The 9,380-nt window shown below is 50.9% G+C and overlaps 1 protein-coding gene across 6 annotated transcripts in view; it reads right to left on the bottom strand.

The window, feature by feature from the left end:
• Positions 1–9,380, bottom strand: part of TMEM266 (transmembrane protein 266) — a 119,742-nt gene that overhangs the window by 52,253 nt on the left and 58,109 nt on the right. The window lies entirely within an intron of this gene.

Genomic DNA, 9,380 nt, shown 5'->3' with positions numbered 1-9,380 from the left:
AACGCTGAAATGCTTATTTTTATTTTCTTGTTTGGTTAGAAAAACTTCCTAACCAGACCAGGGGTTGGTTATTGGGAAGCTGTAGGTACAAAGTGGGGCAGCTGAGACTGGGGACTCGTGGCCAGGTAAAGAGCAGGTGTCTGGAGTCTGCCCATGGTGGGCCACAGCTCTCCTCGGCTTCGGGGAGGAGTCAGGTAGGGGACCAGACATGCGGCAGGGGAAGGCCTGGAAGTCAAAGGAATGCCAGGTACCCACCAGGTGCTAGGGAGGCACTGTGATCAGGCCGCAACCCGTGAGCAGTTTACATCTGAGTGGGTGAGGGAGTCAAACAACAAACATAACACATTTGTAGATTATGTGGTGTACCACAGGTGGTAAGTGCTGGGGCGGGGGGGTGATGGGGCATCAAGGGTGACCTTTTAAATAAGGTGATCAGGATAGGCCGCACTGAGAAAGTGACATTTGAGAAAGAGTTGGAGGGAGTGCGGCCTGGCATATCTGGGGACATGGTAGAATGTACACTACATAGCGACTATGCATGGTAAAATTCTGCTCAGGCCGAAGAACATCCAACAGAATAAACACGAGAAGAACAGGAGCCAGGAGTTGGGCTGGGAGGAGAGAGGGCTTTCCCCTTCAGTGCCAAGTGCATTTTGCCAAACCCCACCAAGGGCTGATGGTGCAGGCATTTCTACGGCCCTGGGCACAACTGGCACAGTTCCCAAGGAACCCTCAAGGCAGCGGCAAAACAGAGCCTGTGCCCACCACACTTGTCCTGTTCTTCCATCTGCGCCAGCCCAACTGCCCCTCATGCCTGCCCTGACTTTGCTTTCAACTACCAGCCCTCAACCATACCCACTGGGGAGTGACCTCAGGCAGCCCCCATTCTGCACAAGGTCAAGAGGTTCTATTTGCATCCTGGTAGATGTGGACCCCAGGGCAACATACGTGGGGGTGGACTGAACTGAAGCAAATGGAGGGACAGAGCGTCTGAAGAGGCTCAGTTGCCCTGGGGCTGGAAATCTGCAGTCTGCATTGTGGTTAGTGGTTCTTTACGGGGGCTGCATCCTTGGACCACCAAGAGAGCTTTTAAAAGTTCCAGTGCCCAGGCCACACACCAGACCATTTCAACCACAATTTGTAGGGTAGGACCCAGGCCTCAGTATTTTTTTATCTTCTTAGGTGATTCCAGTGTGTGGCTGAGATTAAGAACCAATGTCCTAGGTCCTTGACGCCAGTGGTCTCCATGGACCAGCAGCATAGGCATCATCTGGGACCTGGTTAGAAATGCAGAATTGTGGGCTTGCTCTGTGCCCACTGAGTAAGAGTCTGCATTTCAGTGAGATGGCAAGTGATTTGGGGGAGAACTGCTTTGTGAGAGGTGGCAGGGATTTCGGGAGATGGGTGGAGCATGGCAAAGGGGGTCTGGGAGCAAGAGCTATGAGCCAGTGAAGGCAAGCAGGTGCCGGCCCAGCCAGTGGGGGAGTGAAGAGGCAGGCAGGCCCAGTGGGCAGCCCCCCCCCACACTCAGGGACACTCACTGAGACTGAGTGCGTGCCTTTGTGGGGGTGTCAAGGGCTTCCTCAGCCAGAGACATGAGGCTGAAGTCAGAATCCAAGCAGGCTCTTGGCTTCTAGCTCCTTGAAGAGCAGGACCATGGACCCCAAGGCTCCAGGACAGAGGTTGGGCTGAAGCAGCAGACTTTCTGGCTGAGGGACTGTTTGGAAATCCCAAGCTGCTAATAAAATTCCTGTGAAATTCAAATGACTCAGACATTCCTAAGAGACTGTGTTTTAGCAGAAAAATAGAATGTGTCCAGTTTCAAAATATCCCTGAGTGGTTAAATAATGACTCAAGGAGCTTAATGGGCCAGAAGGGAAATCAGCATTGACTTGTTAATTAGAGAAGACACTTCCTTCAGCATCCAGACCAATCAAGGCCCGGGAGCTGGTTCTCAGGATGGTGTTATCCCTGGAATTGCCACCAGAGGGGAGGCGTCTATCAATTTCATAGCTTACTACAGCGACAGCAGAGGGGCCGGCTCCAGGAGGCAGGCTTGGGCTGCCAAAGTCTGTAAATATCAACAGCCAGATGGCATCCCCTGGCAGGTAGGCAGGTGTTCTGCTGCGAGGTTCTACTAGTTCCCGAGGCCTCAGAGAAATCCTGGGGCGGGAGTGGGGGTGCTGGGTACCTTTACTGCTTCTGCTTTATATTCTTAGGTGTCTTGATAAAGGTTTGAAAGAATAACTTCTAGAAAATTAGGATGAACTTTGGCAAGTTTCCGATGTATCTTTCGTGTGAGGTAAGGCCGCGGGAGTGGCCCGGAAGCAGGAAGCTCCAGGTCACTGCTCCATCAGGCAGCATTCCCAAGCTTGGCACTGAAATAGCCTCTTTCTGAAAGGTGAAGCAGAAGCATGCTGTGCGGGGATAGCAGAGGCTGTTTGCTCCCGTGGCCTCTCCCGCCCCAGCAGTCCATGAAGCAGTCGGGCCACTGTGCTGACGGGCTGGCGTGGCTGGGAACATGCATGATAGGGAAAGGGGGCGGTGGCGAGAGTCTGCGTAATGTGGGGCCCTTCAAGTTGTCCGAAAAGGTGCTCACAGGCAGTGGAGAGTCATGGCATCCGGGAGGAGGCAGCAGATGATAGAAAAGCTTATTTTCCTGTAGGCAGCCAGACCAGATGGCCCTGTCAGTCCTACACTGTGATTTTCATCCATCAAGTCCCCTAGGAAAGGAGCTGGGGGAGTGGGTGGAAGGAGTCAGAAGCCTGTCTGGTAGTGGGGGCCGGAATGAAGTCCCGAGCGCTGGGATTCCCTACCTGCCCCTAATGCGGACCTCAGGAGGCACGGCCAAACCAGAGCCTCAGAATCTGCTGGGTCGCAGAGCTCTCTAACGGGACAAAAACTGTGGCCCTGTGCCTGAAAAATGCAGAAAACCACAACACTGCGCATCACATTCTAAGGGGTGCATGGACCTTTCCAATCTCATTGAGGGATCATCGAAGGACACCTGGGCTCCAGGTTCAAACTCCAGGACTGGGCAGTCTGAGACCCCTCCTAGCCCCAAGGATGCTTAACACGCGTGGCCTGGATGCTTAACACGCGTGGCCTGGATGCTGCAGACGTGGTGGTGGTGTCAAGGGCCAACAGAACAGCCCAGGGCCCCACTCTACTGCATTTGTTCCTGGTGATTAAAACACTGTCAGAGAAAGCCATGAGGTGGACTTTAGTCCAACTTCTGGCATCGACCTAGGCTTTATTTTTATTGATTTAACAAACACTTATACAGCATTTACTATGAAACAGGAGTTTTCCAAGCACTTTACAAATGTTAACTCATCTAGTTGTTTTAGAAGACAATTCCTTCAATTTTTTTCTTTGTTAACGAATGGTGGGGAAAGCCAGACTTTTCCATCAGTTGGGTTTGGGTGGCAACTGGAGTCTCCAAGTCACAGTCTCACAACTGACTGAACTCTGAGTGTAATCTTTGAGTCTTAATTTCCTAATCTCCAAAATAGGAGTAAGTATTATCTACCTTTGCAGGGTTGTTGTTCTAAAATATTGAAAATAACATATGGAAAGCACATTAACAGTGCTTACTTCATGTCTACTATACGTATCTACTATGATGATGATTTAGGTATGTGGGCATTAGAAAAGGGATTAATTAATCTAAACATCAACATTCATTCCATTCCAGTCATGGTTATTATGTGCCCCCTAAATGCCAGGCACTGTATTAGGTGGTGAGCACATGACAGTGGACAGGGCCTTTATCCTCACAGAGCCTGAAGCCTTGTAAAATGAATTCTGACTAAGCGGTGAGCTCCTAGTCCTAGGCCACTCTGAAAAGCAAAACAAATAAAGGGAGAAAGGCAGGAGAGGGAAATGAGCCTACATGCCTAGGAGTTCTCCAAAGAGACAAATACCTACTTGTGACAACCATCAACCCAATGCCCACAGGGACACCCTTTTGCTAAATATCTGAAAGGGTCGGTGGGGTTCCTTTCTGTCCCAAGGAGAACCAGAACAACAGGAAAAGCGCTGTCGGGCATCCTCTTTGTTCCTGCACCCAATTCCAGGAGGCAGGCCACAGGAGTGCACTCAGACCCAGAAATACGAGCACATAAATCCATGTCACGTAACAGGAACTCTCAGGTTGGAGGTGAGAGATGACCTCCTGGCCGTCTGGGGAACTAAAGAAATTGGTTTCCATACTGGCAGCTTCAGTTCTGCAATCAGAGCTAAAGGTTAGCCTCACTGCCTTGGGGAAGAGAGCAGGAGGAGGGCTGTGTGCAGCGGGGGTCAGGGAGTCTGACATTTGCTTGTCCCAGAATCTCAGGTTTCTTGCATCCTGGGAAATGCCAACTCTGGGAAAGACAGCAGGGTGTGGCGGTATGAGCTCGGGGCTGGGAGCTAGGAGCTGTCACCCACCATGGTGAGGCACAAAACCCCCCTCTGGGGACACAAAGGCAGACAGACACCACAGAGTGGCTGCTCCTACTTGGGGGGGACCCAGGGCATTGTCCACGCACATCTGAGAGGCCACATCTGACTTGTTAGGGACTGGGGTGCTGCTGGGCAGTGGCTCTAAGGCTCCCTCCCACCTCAGGAGTCCTCAATTTGCAGAACTGGCCACAAGTCTGAAAACTTCCTTTGCCAGGCTTTGCAGCAGGGATGTGTGGATTAGGCCAGCTTCCTCACCTACTGTTTTCCACTTCTCTGTCATCTGGCAAACCCCGAGGCAGCTACACTCCCCCTTCTTCTATTTGGCCAAAGTGTGGATTCCAGGTGCCTCCACAGGTGACTGAGGACCCCCAAACACCATGAATTCAGCCCACTTGCAACGGGGGACTTGTCCTTGGGCTTACATTTTCCTCCGCCATTCTAGGCAGCACTCACGCACCCCGCGAAGGTGGTCAGAGGCGCTCTGCCGCCACCTAGTGGTAGCCTGCGGCCGTACACCCAGCACCGGCGCATCAGTGTGGCCGGAAGGTTTATTTTGTTGAGAAAGAATAAATCTGTGAATTTATTGCCTTCTTAATCGAAGAAAAATCTTTGAGATTCTTGGACTACAGAGAAGAAGCTAACCTGTGCTTACCGGGAATTTTTTTTAATCTTAATTAAACCTTTATTGCCTGTTTGGGGCATCAAGAAGCTTCCTGGAAGCCTTAGCCTATTGAAAATACAGAGTCCCAGGTCCAGCCAGTACGCCAGAGGAAGAAGAGGCGTTTTATTATAGACAGATCTTACTGACATCAAGAAAATGGATTAATGAAGCTCCTTTTGAACCTTTTTCTCCTTGGGGGAAAAACCCAAAAGACTTTGCCGGCCAAGTGTAGATACAGAACTTTTAGATGCACTTGCAAGGTCATGGCAGGGATGCACCTGCCTTTTAACTCTGAGCCCCAAAAGGCTTTTCCTCCTCCCTCTTTTTTAAAAAAGATTTTATTTATTTATTTGAGAGAGAGAGAGTGAGAGAGAGCGAGCATGAGTTGGGGGAGGAACAGAGGGAGGAGAAGCAGACTCCCCAATGAGCAAGCAGTCCGATGCAGCACTCCATCCCAGGACCCCGGGATCATGACCTGAGCCGAAGGCAGACGCCCAACTGACTGAGCCACCCAGGTGCCCCAGCCTTTTCCTTCTTCTAGGTGAAGTTGGCATGTTCTGAGGCAAATCTAATTTATTTTTTCTAGGATGACTTTGTGGAGGGGTGTGGAATTAGCAGGGATGCTCAGGGGTGGGCCAGCCACAGACCACAGCCTTGCATTCTGGGGCATGAGAAACCTGGTCCCAGGGTGGCTGGGTGGCTCAATCAGTTAAGCGTCTGCCTTCGGCTCGGGTCATGATCCTGCAGTCCTGGGATTGAGCCCCATGTTGGGCTCCCTGCTCAGTGGGGAGTCTGCTTCTCCCTTTCTGCTCTCTAATAAATAAAATCCTAAAAAAAGAAACCTGGTCTCTCCCTGTGGCTCATCCTTGACCCCACAGAAGTCGGGGACCAGCCCCTAACTCTCCCCAAACAGAACTGGCTTCCCCTTCTCTTCATCCTTATCTTAACACAGTCCTATCCATTCACTCACTCACTCATTCATCCAACTCATTCCTTCTTTCCATCAACACTCTCTCTGTTCCAGGCTCAAAGGATCTGATCCTTGCCCCGAGGGAGCACATGGTCCAGTACTGGAACCAGACTGGTGAGCAGGCCAGTAAAGCCCAGTGTCACGAGTGCTGAAATAAAGGGAGACAAAGGGCTAGGGGTATACAGAACCCTGGGGCCCTGCCCTGGGTGGGGTGGGGGCACAGAAGACTTCCTGGAGGAGGTGGTCCTTGAGCTAGACAGTATAGGGAGAAAGGACAGTATTTTGGGCTTTGGTTTAGTATGTTCCTCCCCTTCCCCTTCCTTGCCTCCAGCCTCTGTTTCCTGGCATATCTAAAATTAGTTTAGTCCTTATTTAAAGATGTTGCTATATTGGACCTTTTTTTTTTTTTTCAGCCTGACAGCTAAAAAGCCATTCCTGTGCTATTATGTCTTCTTCCTCTGACTGTGAAGTTCTGACAGAAATGTGCCATTGGCGTCATCTTTAAGTAGTAACATCCCTTTCTGTCTACCCAACCTTCCTCCAAGCTTCTGTTTTCCAGGGGGCTAGCCCTGACCTCTCAGGTCCGACATTTTAGAAGGCTAAAATATAAATAATTCCAAAAAGCTGAATGCCTTTCATTTCTTACTTTATTTTTATATTTTTGACAAAGACTATCCCACCACATCTCATGACCCTCTCTGTACCTTCTTTCCACCAAAAATACGGGGAGCACTATTTCTCTCTGTGGCCCCAGAATCTCCTCTGTAAAAGGGGGTGAATGACCCTTGCCTTATACTGCCTTTCTCAACACATTCTATCACCATCATCTCCCTGGGGTGGAGACCTTGGGCTTCTCTGAATTTCCTCTTTTGTGGCCTCCTGTCTAGCCCAACTCCATTGGCAGCAGAACAGAGAGATGGAAGGAATCCGGTCCTTTAGCCTCTGGACCAACCTTGACGCGGCCTAACTCTGTGCTCCATGTTACATGGGCTAATCAAAGTCATCATTATTTGAGTTTGAGATGGGCTTTCTTTGTATGCAGTTCAAAGTAGCTGGCTGATAGTCACCAAGCCTTTGTGAGAAGGGTGGTATACTGAAGAGGTATGAAGGCAGCAGGAATTTACAGGATGTGGAGATGGCAGAACATGAGGGGTGAGAGCAAAGGAACTGGCCTGGTCTCTCAGGTTATCAGTGTAGTACGGCACTGTGACCAGCTCAGCTGGGGCTCAGACATGCTCAGACACCTTCTCTGCTTCCCTTCTTCCCGTCTCCTGAGCTTTCACATCTGTGGACGTACTTGCAGGTTTGTGCTGTGTCAAAACACCCCAACCAGTTAAAGGTATCATGGGAGGGCAGAGCAAGAAGGTGGCCATCTATAACCCAGACCCTTAATGACTGAGCCCGGTCAGGGGGAAGAGGCAGGGAGAGAAAGGATGATGACCACAGGGGCGTGGTGTGCTAGCGCCGCCCCGTGGATTGGCTTGGACAGCTGCTGGTAGAGGGGTGAAGGTCAGCAGCAAACAGGACCAGAGCTGCGGCCATAAGCAGAGCCACCTCCGGGTTCACAGACAGTGTAGTACGGTCGGGGGCTGGTGGGGGGCTGCTGGGGGGAGGCTGTTCTTCCCCACCTGGCATGGAGCCCACCCTGTGTGGGTACGCGTGGCCTTGGGGTTTCTGAAACCCCTGAATTGATCACAAACACTGCCACAATGGGAACTGTTGGTGGCAGTGGGTTCATGGGCAGTGGACATGGATGAGAAGGAGCCAGAGCAGGGGAGGAGGAAGCACACAAATCCCAGTAGTGACCACACCTGACTGACTAGCTTCATGGAGTTTTGGGGTCTCGGAAACCCGTGGCTCCTGACAAGGCGGCAAGGAGGCTCAGAGTCATTCCAAACGAGCCAAAATGCACATGTGACTCATTCTGGAGGTAATGGGTCCGGAGGCCTGGCAGCTAGGTGTAGGTCCACTGATGGGAGCTATAGAAAATACATTTGGGAGAAGACCGTTCAGTTTCAGGTTTGGGTTTGAGAAGGCCAGAAGTTCTGGAGAGGCAGGATGTGGCTCCTCAGGCTGGACTTGAGTGCTGTTACTGAAAAGGCTGTTTTTAGCAATGACTTGTATGGAGACAAGAACTCTCCTGTCAAATATGCAGCCAACTCAGGAGAAGAATAGACTATTCCACGGATACTTGTTAGGATTCTGAGGTGTGTTTGGGATCCCTGTGAAGACATCCAGGAAGTGGCTGGATATGAGCCAGCAGTTCGAGAGAGAGAGATCTGCATTAGAGATATGGCTTTCAAAGTACAAGTAGAAAAATATTAAGTCATGGGACTGGACGAAAGTATCCCATGTATAGAATCAGTATTCTGACCAAAGACAGAAAATGAAGAGCCCCAACACTGAGGGACCAAGCAGAGAAAGAACAATTTTTAAAAGGCGTAGACAGCAGAGCCAGAGGGGCAGGAGGAAAATCAGGAGAGTGTGGTATAGCAGCAGACACAGGGAGGCTGTGTTTGAAGAGGGACGGAGGGGCTGCTAGTTTCCAGTGCTGGCCAGAGGATAACATAAGGGTCCCAGCAACACAGAGCAGTTTCCACCACGCAGATGGGGCTCAAGCTGGACTGCAGTAGGGATACAGGAATGTAAGAATGTAAGAATGTAAGGAATGTAAGGAATGACTGCGAGGGAAAGGGGACATGGCAAGTGCAGATGAGGCTTTCAAGAAGTTTGGCCACGAAGAGGAGAGAGAGGGTGGCAGCTAAAGGGGACGTGCAGTCAAGGGAGAATGTGAGACAGGAGTGCCTGGTGAGTCAGGGTGAGGATGCAACTGATGGAACCGCATTCAGAAGGTGGGAGGAGAAGGGGATCAGAGCTCAGAGATGAGGGGGACCCTAGAAGGAGCAGTGGGGGGCTTGAGGGGTAGGGTGCAGGCCCACTGGAACAGTTTCTACTTTCTGAGGAAGGAGCAGAGGAGGTCATCTGCTGAAGGCAAGGGGGGACTTGAGGAAAGCAGAAGCAATCTGAGATGATCACCTGGGACCAGGAGTGACCGCCAGCCAGGACCACAGAGGGACACTGTCAGGCAGAACCGAGAAGAAAGTTGAGAGTAGAGACGTTGAGTCTGGGGAGGTGCTATTATGGATCGAATGTCTGTGCCCCACCCCCCCCTGCCCGATTTTATCTTGAAGCCCTAACCCCTTGTGTGATGATATTTGAAGGTGGGGCCTCTGGGACGTGATTAGATTTATACGAGGTAAGGGTGGGAACATTAGGGAGGATATGTGTTGTGGTGAGCGCTGT

Source organism: Halichoerus grypus, chromosome 8 (assembly GCF_964656455.1).
Source record: "Halichoerus grypus chromosome 8, mHalGry1.hap1.1, whole genome shotgun sequence".
Classification (NCBI taxonomy): domain Eukaryota; kingdom Metazoa; phylum Chordata; class Mammalia; order Carnivora; family Phocidae; genus Halichoerus; species Halichoerus grypus.
Note: the sequence above shows the minus strand (reverse complement) of the source record. Positions and strands in the feature narration are given on the sequence as shown.